This window comes from Arachis ipaensis, chromosome B8 (assembly GCF_059453495.1).
Source record: "Arachis ipaensis isolate K30076 ecotype BB chromosome B8, ASM5945349v1, whole genome shotgun sequence".
In the NCBI taxonomy this organism is placed as follows: domain Eukaryota; kingdom Viridiplantae; phylum Streptophyta; class Magnoliopsida; order Fabales; family Fabaceae; genus Arachis; species Arachis ipaensis.
The window spans coordinates 67,981,475-67,999,786 of NC_142443.1; the positions used below are offsets into that span (position 1 = coordinate 67,981,475).

An 18,312-nucleotide genomic window follows, 5' to 3' on the forward strand; every position below is an offset into this window, starting at 1 on the left:
TTGACTCTATCTATTCAAATATTAAAATACAGTTATAAACTAAGGCATCCATAACAATTACATTTAGAACACTCCTCCTTAGATGACCCAGTAGTAGTAGTAGACTAATACCTCATTAAAATATTACTAATTAAAAATCCTAAAAAGAATTTAATTAAGGAAAAAGAGTACATAAAAATGATTATGATAGGTATTTGTCTCGTTAAAAATCTTACAAAAAAAATCCAGGGTGGGACAAAAATCGAAGTTAAAAAAAGAGCACAACCCGTATTACTCTTCCTGATAATTACATCACTTGACATCTCTTAGTCGGCACATTCCAATGTTGTATACTAGCTTCCACAACTAGAAAATGGATTAATACAGACAGATTTAGACATATTTAGTCTTTATTACAGACGGATTTTTGGTTACCGACGAAATTACCGATGGATTTTGTCCCTCTATAAAAGCCTTGTCGGAAATTATTTACCGACGGATTTTTTTCCGTCAAAAAATTACCGACGGATTTTTACCAGTTACTGACGAATTTTTCCTCTGTAAATTCTCCATCCATTTCCCTGAAACGTTGAACTTTCCGACGGATTTTTCGTCGGTAATTACAGACGAATTTTCTGATGGATTTTCCGTCTGTAATTTGAACCTTGGAAAATCATCTCACACTCTGAATACAGACAGAAAATCCGTCTGTAAATCCGTCAATAAGGTAAAATAGAATATTTTTTAGATTTTTCTAATTACAAAATAAACTTATTTTTATACAAAATAAATATAAATTTAATACAAATTTTTATCTAATTTGTATTCGAATATTTATAATATTTCAAAAAAAAAATAAACAAATTCATCGTATTATCAAACTAAAAGAAAAGTACTATAAACAAGCAAGTCAATATAATTCAAAACGTAAACAAAGTGTATTGATCATCAACTATAACTCCTAGTATATTGTTCAACCATACTAAAACTATCAGCTATAGTCTTCAGTGTCATCTTCATCTTCATCATCATCATAGTCCCCATCTGAAGAGATTGAGGGTGGCGGCGGTGGCGGTGGTAGTGGAACTGCACTAGAACTACTTGACGCTCTAACCTTCTCATAATAGCTAACATAAGCCTCATTCCATCTCTTCTGTTTCAGCTTTTCCTTCTTGGCCTTTCCAATTGCCCGTTCCAATTGATCCCATACTGGACTCATAATTCATGAAGCCCAAAGGTTGCAAAGGTTACCTTATTATGCGCTACAGAGCCCCCATATTGAAAAGCTAATGTGTCACCCATGGACTCATAGACTGCCATTAATTCCTTCTCCAAAGAGTTATCAAGATCAATATATGGGGATTCACTGAATTCTAAAACTTACAGCTGGCGTCCAAGTGCAGTTAGTCCATAAGCATATTGAGCAACATTAGTACGATCCAAGCAGTCTATGCAATTTGTTCTTAAGACCCCAGCTTGAAGCATCTCGGGTCTGACACTGTACTCTTTGTTCTCATCACCACTATAGTAACAATTATTAACTTCTGCTCCCCTATCAACATCCTTGTCCATGCTAGCTTATTTTGTCAAAGAGTTACCAATGGAATTCTTATTCATGCATTATATTAAATAAAATCACCAATAAAATTATTAACTAGTGCTTCAAACAAAAAGCAATTATTAATTGCTGTAGAGACAAGCAGAAAAATTCCTGGTTATTGCTTAATAAAAAGATCATCTAATAAATTATCAAAATATATAAAAAGTAATTCAATGGGAAAATACATCAGCAAACAGCATCCAAAGTGCTGTTATAGAACATACCGTGTGAAGGAATATTGGAACAGTCCCTCTGGTGTCAAGTTTGGTGTCAGGGAACAGTAGAAGACACCAGTCAGCTTCAACGCATATGCAGCCCCTTTCCCTAGTTGGGTCAACACATTAGTAGCTTTGCTGCTGAAGTAATTGATCCAATAAAGTCAAAATAATACCCAAGAATAAAAAACTGAAACGGTTGGAGGGAAGAGCAAGTTACCGTCTTGAGTGTCGATGAAAAACCCAATGGAGGAACCTCAGATGATTTTCCCCTTTCATATTTTTGTTTATAGACCTAACAGCATTAGCAAACTCAGCTCAAAGAATAGTTTCTCGTGGTTTCTTCTCATGTGTCTTGAACAAAAAAATGAAAATCAGAAAACATTCTAGTTTAGAGGTTAGACACAACCGAGAAATTCAATATTCCTAATTGTTCATTAGAAATGGGAAACTGCCTACCTTAATCAAGTTCAATATGATAATTGGATTTCCATATCTCTTAACAAGATTTTCAAAATGAAGCCTTGTGGCTTCAAAGGTGTTGTCCTTCTTTGATACTAGAAAAAGAAAAAAGAAGCAAAAAAGCTCCCAGAAAAAATTACACAACAAGCAAGCCATAACAAGCAAAGAATAGTTGCTTCCATATCATACATATAATGTCAGGTTTTTTGTTCAATGGAAAGGCTTCTTGAGACCAGAATAGAGGGATTGAATCTCGGATCTGCACCACGGAACTTATTTTCATCGGGCTTCCATCACGAGCATCTGCAAAGACTATCTGCTCTGTCTCAACATCATTAGCTACTCTTCCCTTTTCATTCACTCCTCGTTTCAGATATCTGCATCACAAGATACAACAAGCAAGGAAAATGTGAAGAAATAAGTAAGATAAAAATGCCAAAATTTGCAGGAAAATGCCAAGTTTCTGGGTGATAAATCACCCGTTTACATGCATTTCATGGATTGAAGTACTTGGTAGAAACCAGTAAAAAAAACCTCAATTAGAAAAATTAAAATGTAAACAGAAGCAGATGTATATCTTCAATGACTGCAAGTGTAAAGAATTGAAACAGAATGTAGCTTTATCATGTGACAAACTCATATAAAGGATTGGAAAAGTACAAACCTTGTCCCGGCATAGTGCCACGAGTGCCTAACAATGATAGTCAAGTGAAAATCCCTGCTAGAAATAGAAAGTTTGATCTACATAGTGGTGCACGAAATTGTGATTCACACTTTTCACAACTCCGCACAACTAACTAGCAAGTGCACTGGGTCATCCAAGTAATACCTTACGTGAGTAAGGGTCGATCCCACGAAGAATGTCGGCTTGAAGCAATCTATGGTTATCTTGTAAATCTTAGTCAGGAGATTAATGATAAAAATTACTTTTGTTTATGAAAACTAAATAACATGAAATAAAGGTTACTTGTTGTGCAGTAATGGAGAACAGATTGAGGTTTTGGAGATGCTCTGTCTTCTGAATCTCCGCTTTCCTACTGTCTTCTTCTTCACGCACGCAAGACTCCTTCCATTCCATGGCAAGCTGTATGTTGGTGGATCACCGGTGTCAATGGCTACCATCCGTCCTCTCAGTGAAAATGGTCCAAATGCACTGTCACCGCACGGCTACTCATCTGTCGGTTCTCACTCATGTTGGAATAGGATCCATTGATCCTTTTGCGTCTGTCACTACGCCCAAAACTCGTGAGTTTGAAGCTCGTCACAGTCATCCCATCCCAGATCCTACTCGGAATATCACAGATAAGGTTTAGAATTTTCAGATCTCAGGAATGGCCGCCAATAATTCTAGCCTATACCACGAAGACTCTGATCTCACGAATTCGAATGCTCTGTTGTCAGGAGATGCAATCAAATACGTGAACCAGGAATCAAAGAGATACACACTCAATCTAAGGTAGAACGGAAGTGGTTGTCAGGCACGCGTTCATGGGTTGAGGATGGTGATGAGTGTCACGGATCATCACATTCATCATGGTTAAGTGTGAGTGAATATCTTAGAATAGAGACAAGTGTGTTTGAATAGAAAACAGAAGTAATTGCATTAATTCATCGAGACACAGCAGAGCTCCTCACCCCCAATCATGGAGTTTAGAGACTCATGCCGTTGAGATACAATGTAAAACGTGAAAATGTCATGAGATACAAAATAAATCTCTAAAAGTTGTTTAAATACTAACTTAGTAACCTAGGTTTATAGAAAATGAGTAAACTACGATAGATAGTGCAGAAATCCACTTCCAGGGCCCACTTGGTGTGTGTTGGGACTGAGACTTGAGCTTTACACGTGCCTAGGCTGTTTCTAGAGTTGAACGCTAGGTTGTAACTTGGTTTGGGCATTTAACTCCAACTTGTAACCTGTTTCTGGCGTTTAACGCCATAATGGATAACGCCAGTTTACGTCGTTTATCTTTGAGCAAAGTATGGACTATTATATATTACTGGAAAGCCCTGGATGTCTACTTTCCAAAACAATTGAGAGCCACCAATTGGGCTTCTGTAGCTCTAGAAAATCCATTTCGAGTGTAGGGAGGTCAGAATCCAACAGCATCTGCAGTCCTTTTTCAGCCTCTGAATCAGACTTTTGCTCAGGTCCCTCAATTTCAGCCAGAAATTACCTGAAATCCCAGAAAAACACACAAACTCATAGTAAAGTCCAGAAATGTGATTTTTATTTAAAAACTAATAAAAATATAATAAAAAGTGACTAAAATATATTAAAAACTACCTAAAAATAATGCCAAAAAGCGTATAAATTATCCGCTCATCACAACACCAAACTTAAATTGTTGCTTGTCCCCAAGCAACTAAAAACAAAGTAGGATAAAAAGAAGAGAATATACAATGAATTCCAAAAACATCTATGAAGATCAGTCTTAATTAGATGAGCGGGGCTATTAGCTTTTTGCTTCTGAACAGTTTTGGCATCTCACTTTATCCTTTGAAGTTCAGAATGATTGGCATCTATAGGAACTCAGAATTCAGATAGTGTTATTGATTCTCCTAGTTCAGTATGTTGATTCTTGAACACAGTTACTTTATGAGTCTTGGCCGTGACCCTAAGCATTTTGTTTTCCAGTATTACCACTAGATACATAAATGCCACAGACACATAACTGGGTGAAACTTTTCAGATTGTGACTCAGCTTTGCTAAAGTCCCCAGTTAGAGGTGTCTAGAGCTCTTAAGCACACTCTTTTTGCTTTGGACCATGACTTTAACCGCTCAGTCTCAAGCTTCTCGCTTGACACCTTCACGCCACAAGCACATGGTTAGGGATAGCTTGGTGTAGCCGCTTAAGCCAGGATTTTATTCCTGTGGGCCCTCCTATCCACTGATGCTCAAAGCCTTGGATCCTTTTTATTTTAACCTTGCCTTTTGGTTTAAAGGGCTATTGGCTTTTTCTTCTTGCTTTTTTTCTTTTTCTTTCTTTTTTTTTTTCAAGCTTTCTATTCATTGCTTTTTCTTGCTTCAAGAATCATTTTTTTTTATTTTTCAGATTATCAATAACATTTCTCCTTTTCCATTATTCTTTCAAGAGCCAACAATTTTAACATTCATAAACAACAAATTCAAAAATATGCACTGTTCAAGCATTCATTCAGAAAACAAAAAGTATTGCCACCACATCAAAATAATTAAACTATTTTAAAATTTGAAATTCATGTACTTCTTTTTCTTTTTTAGAAAACATTTTTCATTTAAAAAAGGTGATGGATTCATAGGACATTCATAACTCTAAGGCATAGACTCTAATCTTTATTTATTATTTAATAGAAATAATCTAAAATAGGCATAAAAAGCAAACAATTAATAATAAAAGAAAGGAAATTAAAGACATAAAGACAAATGACTCTAATTCTAATACTCATGTACTTTTAAAATAGATAAAAGGTTATCATAGAGTTAGGACTCAACAACCTTTATTTTGGGAGGTAGATGCCTCTTTAGTCTGTGGGGTGCTTGGTCCTTCAAGAGATAGCTTCTGGCGCTTTAGTTCCTTCAGTTCACGCCCTTGCTCTTCTTGTTCCCTAAGCAGTTTGTAGAGCATGTTGTTTTGATTTTGCTGTTCTTCCTTCAGTTGATCCATAGCTTCTTGTAACTTGGTGATAGATGCTACTAGGCGCCCCCAGTATTCAAATTGAGGAATTTCCGGGAGAAACTCCTGTCCTCTCCTCTTGATGGGGTCGTCCTGCACTTGTCCTTCCATTGACTTTTTGGTGATTGGTTGCTCAACTGAGATATACTCATCTACTCCTATTTTTACCCCAGCATCCTTACATAACAGAGAGATTAAGCTTGGATAGGCCAATTTGGCATCTTTGGAGTTCTTGTTTACAATTTTGTAAAGCTCACAAGAAATCAACTGATGAACTTCAACTTCTTTTTCCAGCATAATGCAATGAATCATCACTGCTCTTCTAATGGTGACTTCAGAGCGGTTGCTAGTGGGCAGTATAGAGCGCCCAATGAAGTCCAGCCAGTCTCTGGCGACTGGTTTGAGATCTCTTCTCTTGAGTTGGTTTGGGACACCCTTTGTGTTGGTTGTCCATTTGGCTCTAGGGAGGCATATGTCCTCTAGAATTTTGTCCAAGCTCTGATTTGGTCTCATCATTCTCCTATTAAAGGAGTCTGGGTCATCTTGCAGTTGAGGCAGGTTGAAGATCTCTCTTATTTTGTCAGGGTGAAGGTGAACAATCTTCCCTCTGACCAGAGTTTGATAGTCATAAAATGCGGTTCCAGCTATTCTCTGCCTGTCTGTCTGCCACAGATTAGAGTAGAATTCCTGAACCATGTTTCTTCCCACCTTTGTCTCAGGATTAGCTAGGATTTCCCAGCTCCTGTTTCGAATTTGCTCTTGGATCTCCGGATATTTGTCTTCTTTCAAATCAAATTTAACTTCCGGGATCACTGACCTTAGACCCATTATTTTGTAGTAATGGTCTGAATGTTCTTTGGTTAAGAACTTCCCTTGATTCCAAAGTGGTTTTGGAATATTCTCTTTCTTGCCTCTTGAGGTGGTTTGTTTTCCCTTAGGAACCATGATCTTGGTGGGTATTGGCTTAGTGATCACGAATAAACACACCAAACTTAGAGGGTTGCTTATCCTCAAGGAAAAGAAAGGAAAGAAGAGGGATATAGGGAGACCCATGTTCGAATTTTGGAGGAGAGGAGGGAGGCCGAACGAGGATTTAAAGGGAAGGGGGGTGGGTTTTCGAAAATTTTTTTGAAAAAGATATGATAGAACATGTGATTTGTAAAAGATAAGTATGATAGGAAAAAGATGTAATTTAAAATTGAAAAGATATGAAAGATATTTGAAAAAAAATAGATTTGTTTTTTTTTTAAGGTTATTGTGAAGATTTGAAAAAGATATTCATGAGTTAAAAAGATTTGAAAAAGATAGATTTGTTTTGAAAAAGATTTGAAAAGAGGTTGAAGAAGAATTGAGAAAGATTTAATTTTAGGATTAAGATATGTTCAATATTTTTGGAAAAGAGTTTGAAAAATGAAAGTATGAAAACATGTTTATGCAAGAAAGTATGGATGGAACTATGAAAATTTGAAAAAAATCAAGTTGGAACAAAAACTTCCTCCCCTCCACAATCCTGGCGTTAAACGCCCAACTGCTGCATGTTTTGGGCGTTTAACGCCCATTTGTAGCCTCTTTTGGGCGTTTAACGCCCAGCTGTTGCTTATGGCTGGCGTTAAACACCAGAAATCTTTCGTCACTGGGCATTTTTTTGAACGCCCAGGATGCTGCAAGTATGGCGTTTAACGCCCAATAGAGTTGTACCTCTTACTGGCGTTTTCTTGCCAGTGAGCTCCTTTTCCCTGTTTTGTACTCTGAATCCTTCTGTAACCTTGTGAACTTATGCAATGGATTCTTTACCTTGAAGATTATTTATATTAAACTTGTATAATTAAAAATAAATAGAAGAAAAGAAAAAAAAAGTTTTGCTAATGGCTGGGTTACCTCCCAGCAAGCGCTTCTTTATTGTCTTTAGCTGGACCTTGCTGAGCTTTTAATCTAGCCTCAGCCTTGAGCACTCTTGCTCAACATTGCCTTCAAGATAATGCTTGATTCTCTGTCCATTAACAATGAACTTCTTATTAGAATCAATGTCTTGAAGCTCCACATAGCCATATGGTGACACACTTGTAATCACATATGGTCCCCTCTACTGGGATTTCAATTTCCTGGGGAATAGCCTGAACCTAGAGTAAAATAGCAGAACCTTCTGTCCTGGTTCAAAGACTCTAGATGATAGCTTTCTGTCATGCCACCTTTTTGCTTTCTCTTTGTAAAGCTTGGCATTTTCGAAAGCAGTGAGTCTGAATTCCTCTAGCTCATTCAGTTGGAGCAATCTTTTTTCTCCAGCTAATTTGGCATCAAAGTTTAGGAATCTGGTTGCCCAGTAGGCCTTATGCTCCAGTTCCACGGGTAGATGACAGGCCTTACCATACACAAGCTGGTATGGAGAGGTCCCTATAGGAGTCTTGAATGCTGTTCTGTAAGCCCACAGAGCATCATCCAAGCTTCTCGCCCAGTCCTTTCTACGGGTACTTACAGTCCATTCCAGGATTCTTTTTAGTTCTCTATTAGAGACTTCAGCTTGCCCGTTTGTCTGTGGATGATATGGAGTTTCCACCTTGTGGCTAATTCCATACCGGACCATAGCAGAGTAAAGCTGTTTGTTGCAGAAGTGAGTTCCCCATCACTGATTAGTGCTCTAGGGACACCAAACCTGCTGAAGATATGTTTCTGGAGGAACTTCAGCACTGTCTTAGTATCATTAGTGGGTGTGGCAACGGCCTCTACCCATTTGGATACATAGTCGACTGCCACCAGAATATAAGTGTTTGAGTATGATGGTGGGAAAGGCCCCATGAAGTCAATACCCCATACATCAAACAACTCAATCTTCAAGATTCCTTGTTGAGGCATGGCATAACCATGAGGCAGATTACCAGCTCTCTAGCAACTGTCACAGTTACGTACAAACTCTCGGGAATCTCTATAGAGGGTAGGCCAGTAGAAGCCACATTGGAGGACCTTGGTAGCTGTTCGCTCACCTCCGAAATGGCCTCCATATTGTGATCCATGACAATGCCATAAGATCTTCTGTGCTTCTCCTCCAGGCACACACCTACGGATTATTCCGTCTGCACATCTCTTAAAGAGATAGGGTTCATCCCACAAGTAGTACTTTGCATCACTAATTAATTTTTTCTTTTGCTACTTGCTGTACTCCTTGGGTATAAATCTTGCAGCTTTTATAGTTTGCAATGTCTGCAAACCAAGGTGTTTCCTGAATGGCGAATAATTGCTCATCTGGAAAGGTTTCAGAGATCTCAATAGAGGGGGGAAACGCCCCTTCTACTGGTTCTATCCGGGACAGATGATCAGTCACTTGGTTCTCTGTCCCTTTTCTGTCTCTTATTTCTATATCAAACTCTTGCAGAAGCAACACCCATCTTATGAGCCTGGGTTTTGAATCCTGCTTTGTGAGTAGATATTTAAGAGCAGCATGGTCAGTGTACACAATCACTTTTGATCCTACTAAGTATGAACTAAACTTGTCAATGGCATAAACCACTGCAAGTAATTATTTTTCTGTGGTTGTGTAATTCTTTTGGGCATCATTTAAAACACGGCTAGCATAATAAATGACATGCAAAAGCTTGTCATGCTTCTGCCCCAATACTGCACCAATGGCATGGTCACTGGCATCACACATTAGTTCGAATGGTAATGTCCAGTCTGGTGCAGAAATAACTGGTGTTGTGACCAGCTTAGCTTTCAGAGTTTCAAACGCCTGCAGACACTCTGTGTCAAACACAAATGGCGTGTCAGCAGCTAGCAGGTTACTCAGAGGTTTTGCAATTTTCGAAAAATCCTTTATAAACCTCCTATAGAATCCTGCATGCCCCAGAAAGCTTCTAATTGCCTTAACATTGCCAGGTGGTGGTAGTTTTTCAATCACTTCCACTTTAGCTTGATCCACTTCTATTCCCTTGTTTGAAATTTTATGCCCAAGGACAATTCCTTCAGTCACCATAAAGTGACATTTTTCCCATTTTAAAACCAGGTTGGTCTCTTGGCATCTTTTCAAAACAAGTGCTAAATGGTCAAGGCAGGAGCTGAATGAGTCTCCAAATACTGAAAAGTCATCCATGAAGACTTCCAAGAATTTCTCTACCATATCAGAGAAGATAGAGAGCATGCACCTCTGAAAGGTTGCAGGTGCATTGCACAGACCAAAAGGCATCCTTCTGTAGGCAAACACTCCTGAAGGACATGTGAATGCTATTTTCTCTTGGACCTGAGGATCTACTGCAATTTGGTTGTAACCTGAATAGCCATCCAAAAAACAGTAGTATTCATGACCTGCTAGTCTTTCTAGCATATGGTCTATGAATGGTAAAGGAAAATGATCCTTCCTGGTGGCTGTATTGAGCCTTCTGTAATCAATACACATACGCCACTGGTGCACGAAATTGTGATCCCTGGTAACGGCTCCAAAAACATGGTGCTCTAATCTTAATTCATGATTTGTCATAACTTAGATACAACTAACCAGCAAGTGCACTGGGTCGTCCAAGTAATAAAACCTTACGTGAGTAAGGGTCGATCCCACGGAGATTGTCGGCTTGAAGCAAGCTATGGTCACCTCGTAAATCTCAGTCAGGCGGATATCAAATGGTTATGGAGTTTTCGAATAATAATAATAATAAATAAACAGAAAATAAAGATAGAAATACTTATGTAATTCATTGGTGAGAATTTCAGATAAGTGTATAGAGATGCTTTCGTTCCTCTGAACCTCTGCTTTCCTGTTGTCTTCATCCAATCCTTCCTACTCCTTTCCATGGAAAGCTTTATATAGGGCATCACCATTGTCAATGGCTACATCCCATCCTCTCTGTGAAAAAGGTCCAAATGCTCTGTCACGGCACGGCTAATCATCTGGAGGTTCTCGATCATACTGGAATAGGGTTCACCCTCCTTTTGCGTCTGTCACTATGCCCAGCACTCGCGAGTTTGAAGTTCGTCACAGCCATCCCTTCCCAGATCCTACTCGAAATACCACAGACAAGGTTTAGACTTTCCAGATCGTAGGAATGGCCATCCATGGGTTCTAACTTATACCACGAAGATTCTAATATCTCAGACTCGGTCCTCTGTATTAGATATCTAAGAGAAACTCATTATAGCTTATTTGCATGTAGAACGGAAGTGTTTGTCAGGCACGCGTTCATAAGTGAGAATGATGATGAGTGTCACATAATCATCACATTCATCATGTTCTTGGGTGCAAATGTATATCTTAGAAGCGGAATAAGTTGAATTGAATATAAAACAGTAGTACTTTGCATTAAATCATGAGGAACAGCAGAGCTCCATACCTTAATCTATGGAGTGCAGAAACTCTACCGTTGAAAAAAACATAAGTGAAAGGTTTAGGCATGGCCGAATGGCCAGCCCCCATGATCTAAGAACTAGACGTCCCCAGATGTCAAATACAATAGTAAAAAGTCCTATTTATACTAAACTAGTTACTAGGGTTTACAGAAGTAAGTAATTGATGCATAAATCCACTTTCGGGGCCCACATGGTGTGTGCTTGGGCTGAGCTTGAAGTTTACACGTGCAGAGGCTTCTTTTGGAGTTGAACGCCAAGTTGTAACGTGTTTTTGGCGTTCAACTCTGGTTCGTGACGTGTTTCTGGCGTTTAACTCCAGACTGCAGCGTAGAACTGGCGTTCAACGCCCTTTTGCGTCGTCTAAACTCGGCCAAAGTATGGACTATTATATATTGCTCGAAATCCCTGGATGTCTACTTTCCAACACAATTGGAAGCGCGCCATTTTGATTTCTGTAGCTCCAGAAAATCCACTTTGAGTGCAGGGAGGTCAGAATCCAACAGCATCAGCAGTCCTTTTTCAACCTCTGAATCTGATTTTTGCTCAAGTCCCTCAATTTCAGCCAGAAAATACCTAAAATCACAGAAAAATACACAAACTCATAGTAAAGTCCAGAAATGTGAATTTAACATAAAAACTAATAAAAACATCCCTAAAAGTAACTAGATCCTACTAAAAATAATGCCAAAAAGCGTATAAATTATCCGCTCATCACAACACCAAACTTAAATTGTTGCTTGTCCCCAAGCAACTGAAAATCAAATAGGATAAAAAGAAGAGAATATACTATAAATTCCAAACTATCAATGAAACATAGCTCCAATCAGATGAGCGGGACTTGTAGCTTTTTGCCTCTTGAATAGTTTTGGCATCTCACTTTATCCATTGACGTTCAGAATGATTGGCATCTATAGGAACTCAGAGTTCAGATAGTGTTAGTGATTCTCCTAGTTCAGTATGTTGATTCTTGAACACAGCTAGTTTATGAGTCTTGGCCGTGGCCCTAAGCACTTTGTTTTCTAGTATTACCACCGGATACATAAATGCCACAGACACATAATTGGGTGAACCTTTTCAGATTGTGACTCAGCTTTGCTAAAGTCCCCAATTAGAGGTGTCCAAGGTTCTTAAGCACACTCTTCTTTTGCTTTGGACCTTGACTTTAACCGCTCAGTCTCAAGTTTTCACTTGACACCTTCACGCCACAAGCACATGGTTAGGGACAGCTTGGTTTAGCCGCTTAGGCCAGGATTTTATTCCTTTAGGCCCTCCTATCCACTAATGCTCAAAGCCTTGGGATCCTTTTTATTTACCCTTGCCTTTTGGTTTTAAGGGTTATTGGCTTTTTGCTCTTGTCTTTTGGTTTTAAGAGCTTTTGGCTTTTTCTGCTTGCTTTTTCTTTTTCTATTTTTTTTTCTTTTTTTTTCTGCAAGCTTTTGTATTCACTACTTTTTCTTGCTTCAAGAATCATTTTTATGATTTTTTATATTATCAAATAACATGTCTCCTTGTCATCATTCTTTCAAGAGCCAACATATTTAACATTCATAAACAACAACTTCAAAAGACATATGCACTGTTCAAGCATTCATTCAGAAAACAAAAAGTATTGTCTCCACATCAATATAATTAAACTAAGTTCAAGGATAAATTCGAAACTCATGTACTTCTTGTTCTTTTGAATTAAAAATATTTTTCCTTTAAGAGAGGTGATGGATTCATAGGATATTCATAACTTTAAGACAAAGCTACTAAATACTAATGATCATGTAATAAGACACTAACATAGATAAGCATTTAACATAAAGAAAATGAAAAACAGAAAATTTGAGAACAAGGAATGAGTCCACCTTAGTGATGGTGGCGTTTCCTTCTTGAGGAACCAATGATGTCTTTGAGCTCTTCTATGTCTTTTCCTTGTCTCTGTTGCTCCTCCCTCATAGCTTTTTGATCTTCTCTAATTTCGTGAAGGATGATGGAGTGCTCTTGATGTTCCACCCTTAATTGTCCCATGTTGGAACTTAATTCTCCTAGGGAGGTGTTGATTTGCTCCCAAAAATTCTGTGGAGGAAAGTGCATCCCTTGAGGCATCTCAGGGATTTCTTGGTGATGAGCTTCTTCATGCGTCTCTTGAGATCCATGAATAGGCTCTCTTGTTTGCTCCATCCTTTTCTTAGTGATGGGCTTGTCCTCATCAATGAGGATATCTCCCTCTATGTCAATCCCAGCTGAATTGCATAGATGGCAAATGAGGTGGGGAAAAGCTAACCTTGCCATAGTGGAGGACTTGTCAGCCACTTTGTAGAGTTCTTGAGGTATAATCTCATGAACCTCCACCTCTTCTCCAATCATGATGCTATGGATCATGATGGCCCAGTCTATAGTAACTTCAGACCGGTTGCTAGTAGGAATGATTGAGCGTTGAATAAACTCCAACCATCCTCTAGCTACAGGCTTAAGGTCCAATCTTCTTAGTTGAACCGGTTTGCCTTTTGAGTCAATCTTCCATTGAGCTCCTTCCACACATATGTCCATGAGGACTTGGTCCAACCTTTGATCAAAGTTGACCCTCCTTGTGTAGGGGCGTGCGTTCTCTTCCATCATTGGCAAGTTAAACGCCAACCTCACATTTTCCGGACTAAAATCTAAGTAATTCCCCCGAACCATAGTGAGATAATTCTTTGGGTTCGGATTCTTACTTTGATCATGGTTCCTAGTGATCTATGCATTAACATAGAACTCTTGAACCATTAGAATTCCGACTTGTTGGATGGGGTTTGTTAGAACTTCCCAACCTCTTCTATGGATCTCATGTTGGATCTCCAGATACTCATTTTTCTTGAGTTTGAAAGGGACCTCGGGGATCACCTTCTTCTTGGCCACAACATCATAGAAGTAGTCTTGATGGGCTTTGAAGATGAATCTTTCCATCTCCCATGACTCGGAGGTGGAAGCTTTTGTCTTCCCTTTCCCTTTTCTAGAGGTTTCTCCGGTCTTAGGTGCCATCAATGGTAATGGAAAAATAAAAAGCTTTATGCTTTTACGACACCAAACTTAGAATATTGCTCACCTTGAGCAAGAGAAGAAAGAAAAGAAGAAGAAGAAGAAAAAATAGAAGAGAGGGAGAGAGGGTTGTGTCTCGGCCAAGAAGAGGATGAGAGGGTTTTGTTATGTGAAAAATGAAGAAGAATGGAGTGGTTTATATAGTGAAGGGAGAGGGGTTAGGTTCGGCCATTTAGGGTGGGTTTGGGTGGGAAAGTGATTTTGAATTTTGAAGGTAGGTAGGGTTTATGAGGTAGGTTTATGGGGAAGAGTGGATGGATGTGAGTGGTGAAGGGTTTTGGGGAAAGGTGTTTATTGGGAAGAGAAGATGAACATTGAGAAGAGGGAAGAGTATGAGTGGAGGTAGGTAGGAATCCTGTGGGGTCCACAGATACTGAGATGATTTTGGGGGATCCACAGATCCTGAGGTGTCAAGGATTTACATCCCTGCACCAATTAGGCATGTAAAATGCCTTTGCATGCAATTCTGGCGTTTAAACGCCGAATTGATGCTTGTTCTGGGCGTTCAGCGCCCAGATGCAGCATGAACTGGCGTTCAACGCCAGCTTTCCTCAGTGTGCATTCCTGGCGTCTGAACGCCAGGATGCTACTTGTTTTGGGCGTTCAACGCCAGATCCATGCTCTGTTCTGGTGTTGAACGCCAGCCAGATGCTCCTTACTGGCGTTTAAACGCCAGTAAGCCCTTCCTCCAGGGTGTGATTTTTCTTCTGCTGTTTTTGATTCTGTTTTTGATTTTTCTATTTATTTTGTGACTCCACATGATCATGAACCTAATAAATAATGAAAGAACAATAAAATAAAAAAAAATTAGATAAATAAAAATTGGGTTGCCTCCCAACAAGCGCTTCTTTAATGTCAATAGCTTGACAGTGGGCTCTCATGGAGCCACACAGGTGATCAGGTCAATTTTATAGACTCCCAACACCAAACTTAGAGTTTGGATATGGGAGTTCAACACCAAACTTAGAGTTTGGCTGAGGCCTCCCAACACCAAACTTAGAGTTTGACTGTGGGGGCTTTAGTTGACTCTGTACTGAGAGAAGCTTACTGTGCCTCTTTTCTATGTTTACAGAAGGATGTCCTTGAGTTTTAAACACAAGGGAGTCCTCATTCAATTGAAGGACTAGTTCACCTCTGTCAACATTAATCACAGCTCTTGCTGTGGCTAGGAAGGGTCTTCCAAGGATGATGGATTCATCCTCATCCTTCCCAGTATCTAGGATTATGAAATCAGCAGGGATGTAAAGGCCTTCAACCTTTACTAACACGTCCTCTACCTGTCCATAAGCCTCTTTTCTTGAATTGTCTGCCATCTCTAATGAGATTCTAGCAGCTTGCACCTCAAAGATTCCCAGTTTCTCCATTACAGAGAGTGGCATGAGGTTTATTCCTGACCCAAAGTCACATAGAGTCTTCTCAAAGGTCATGGTGCCTATGGTACAAGGTATTAGGAACTTTCCAGGATCCTGTTTCTTCTGAGGCAATCTCAGTTGATCCAATGCATTTAGTTCATTGGTGAACAGGGGAGGTTCATCTCCCCAAGTCTCTTTACCAATTAAGCTGGCATTCAACTTCATGATTGCACCAAGGAACTTGGCAACTTGCTCTTCAGTAACATCCTCATTCTCTTCAGAAGAAGAATACTCATCAGAGCTCATGAAGGGCGTAAGGAGGTTTAATGGAATCTCTATGGTCTCTAGATGAGCCTCAGAGTCCTTTGGTTCCTCAAAGGGAAACTCCTTGTTGATCACTGGACGTCCCAGGAGGTCTTCCTCCTTGGGATTCACGTCCTCCCCTTCCTTCTTGGATTCGGCCATGATGGTTATATCAATGGCCTTGCACTCTCCTTTTGGATTTTCTTCTGTATTGCTTGGGAGAGCATTAGGAGGGATTTCAGTGATCTTCTTACTCAGCTGGCTGATGAATGGATTTTTGATGGTATAGAATTTCACAAATGAATTCTCGTTGTAAGTATAGTTTCTAAACCAATCACTAATCCTTTCATACAAAAAGTTGTTTGTCACTAGTACAAACCCCTAAAATTTATAAACCGAAGTATTGGACCTCGGGTCGTTCTCCCTAGGAATTGTAATGGAGTGTCTTGTTATCGGTTGTGAGTTATATTTGGGGTTTTGATATGAAGCATGAAAGATAAATGGTAAGAAAGTAAACTAATGGCTAAAAAGGTCTTGGCAAGGGTTGGTGGTCAAAGATCTCTATCCTAATCACTAACCACAATACGAGAATTGGCAAGGATTAATCTCATTAAATCATCCTCTAACTAGTAGTAAAGGAAAGTCAAATGAGCTATATCAATCCTAGTCCATAAGTCCTAACTCTCCACTAATTCAATTAGTGAGAACTAGAGTCAATGAATCCCAATCATCAATTACTTGGACATTAGTAACTCAAGAGTTCCTAAGTTACCTTTCCAAGCCAAGAACATAAAACTCTACTCTAAAATCCAACCAAGCATTTCATCAAACACTTGGAAGGCATGAAAGGAAAGCATAGTAAAATTGCAAGAAGAGTAAATCTACACTACTCAATTTGTAAGGAATTAAACAACAACAAATCAAATGAACACAATTATTATGATTTACCTTGAATTGAATTGAAAGAGAAAGGAAGGAACAAAAGTAGATCTACAACAAAATGCAAGAACAACATAAAGGAAATTACAACAAAAGGATGGAAGAAGAATGAATGTAACAACAAGGAATTGAGAAGATAGAAGTAGAAGAAGATGAATTAAAATCTAGATCTAAGAACTAAACCTAATCCTAATTCTAGAGAGAAGTGAGAGCTTCTCTCTCTAGAAACTAACTCTCACTACTAAACTAAGCTAAAACTAAACTAATTGGTAACTAACATCTAAAGTATGAAAAGTATGTAAAAGTATGTTGATTCCCTTTCAATCCTTGGCTTAAATAGCATCAGAAATGAGTTGGATTGGGCCCACAAGGCTTCTAAAATCGCTGGCCACGTTTTGTTTTAAGTGAACCAGGTGGCAGCAACGGCGCGTGTGCGTACTTTGCGCGTGCGCGCCACCATACGTGTAGCAACTATGGCAAATCTTATATCGTTTCGAAGCCCCGGATGTTAGCTTTCCAACTCAACTAGAACCGCATCATTTGGACCTCTGTAGCTCAAGTTATGGTTGATTAAGTGCGAAGAGGTCGGCTTGACAGCTTTCCGGTTCTTCCATTTCTTCATGAGTTCTCCAACTTTTCATGCTTTCTTTCTTCATTCCCTTGATCCAATCATTTGCCTCCTAAACCTTAAATCACTTAACAAACATATCAAGGCATCTAATAGAATCAAGGTGAATTAAATTTAGCTATTTTGAGTCCTAAAAAGCATGTTTTCACTCTTAAGCACAATTAAAGGAGAATATACAAAACCATGCTATATCTTGAATAAATGTGGGTAAAAGGTGATAAAATCCCCTAAATTCAATACAAGATAAACCGTCAAATTGGGGTTTGTCAACCTCCCCACACTTAAACCAAGCATGTCCTCATGCTTAAACCAAGAATGAAGTAAGGGTATGGCATTTATTCAATGGAAACTAACTAAATGCAATCTACCTATATGCAACTATCTAAATGAATGCAAGTGCTTGGTCAAAATAAATCAATCCCCAAGAAACATATATGCACAAGGGCTAAGGACTAGCAAGTCTAATCCACAATTGAATTGAGTTATTAAGTATTTTTACAAACTTGCATGAAGAATGATGATCATAGGTGAAAACATGTAATTGAGCATCAAACCCTCACCGGTAGTGTTTACACTCTATTCGCTCAAGTGTTTAGGGTTGATTCACTCAATTCTCCTCTATTTCATGCTTTCCAAGATTTGTTTTTCTTCTAACAATCAACATTTATTTCATGCATGCATACAAGTATCATGAGGTCTTTTCATTGGTTGTAATGGGGCTAGGGTCAAGGTAGGATGCATATTTGGTCAAGTGAGCTTGAAATTTGAATCTTTGATAAGCTTAAA

General features: G+C 38.9%; 1 pseudogene; it reads right to left on the reverse strand.

Moving 5' to 3' along the window:
• Positions 1 to 1,194: 1,194 nt before the first annotated feature.
• The window catches only part of LOC107611137 (phosphoinositide phosphatase SAC2-like), a 34,839-nt pseudogene continuing 17,721 nt past the window's right edge, over positions 1,195 to 18,312 (reverse strand).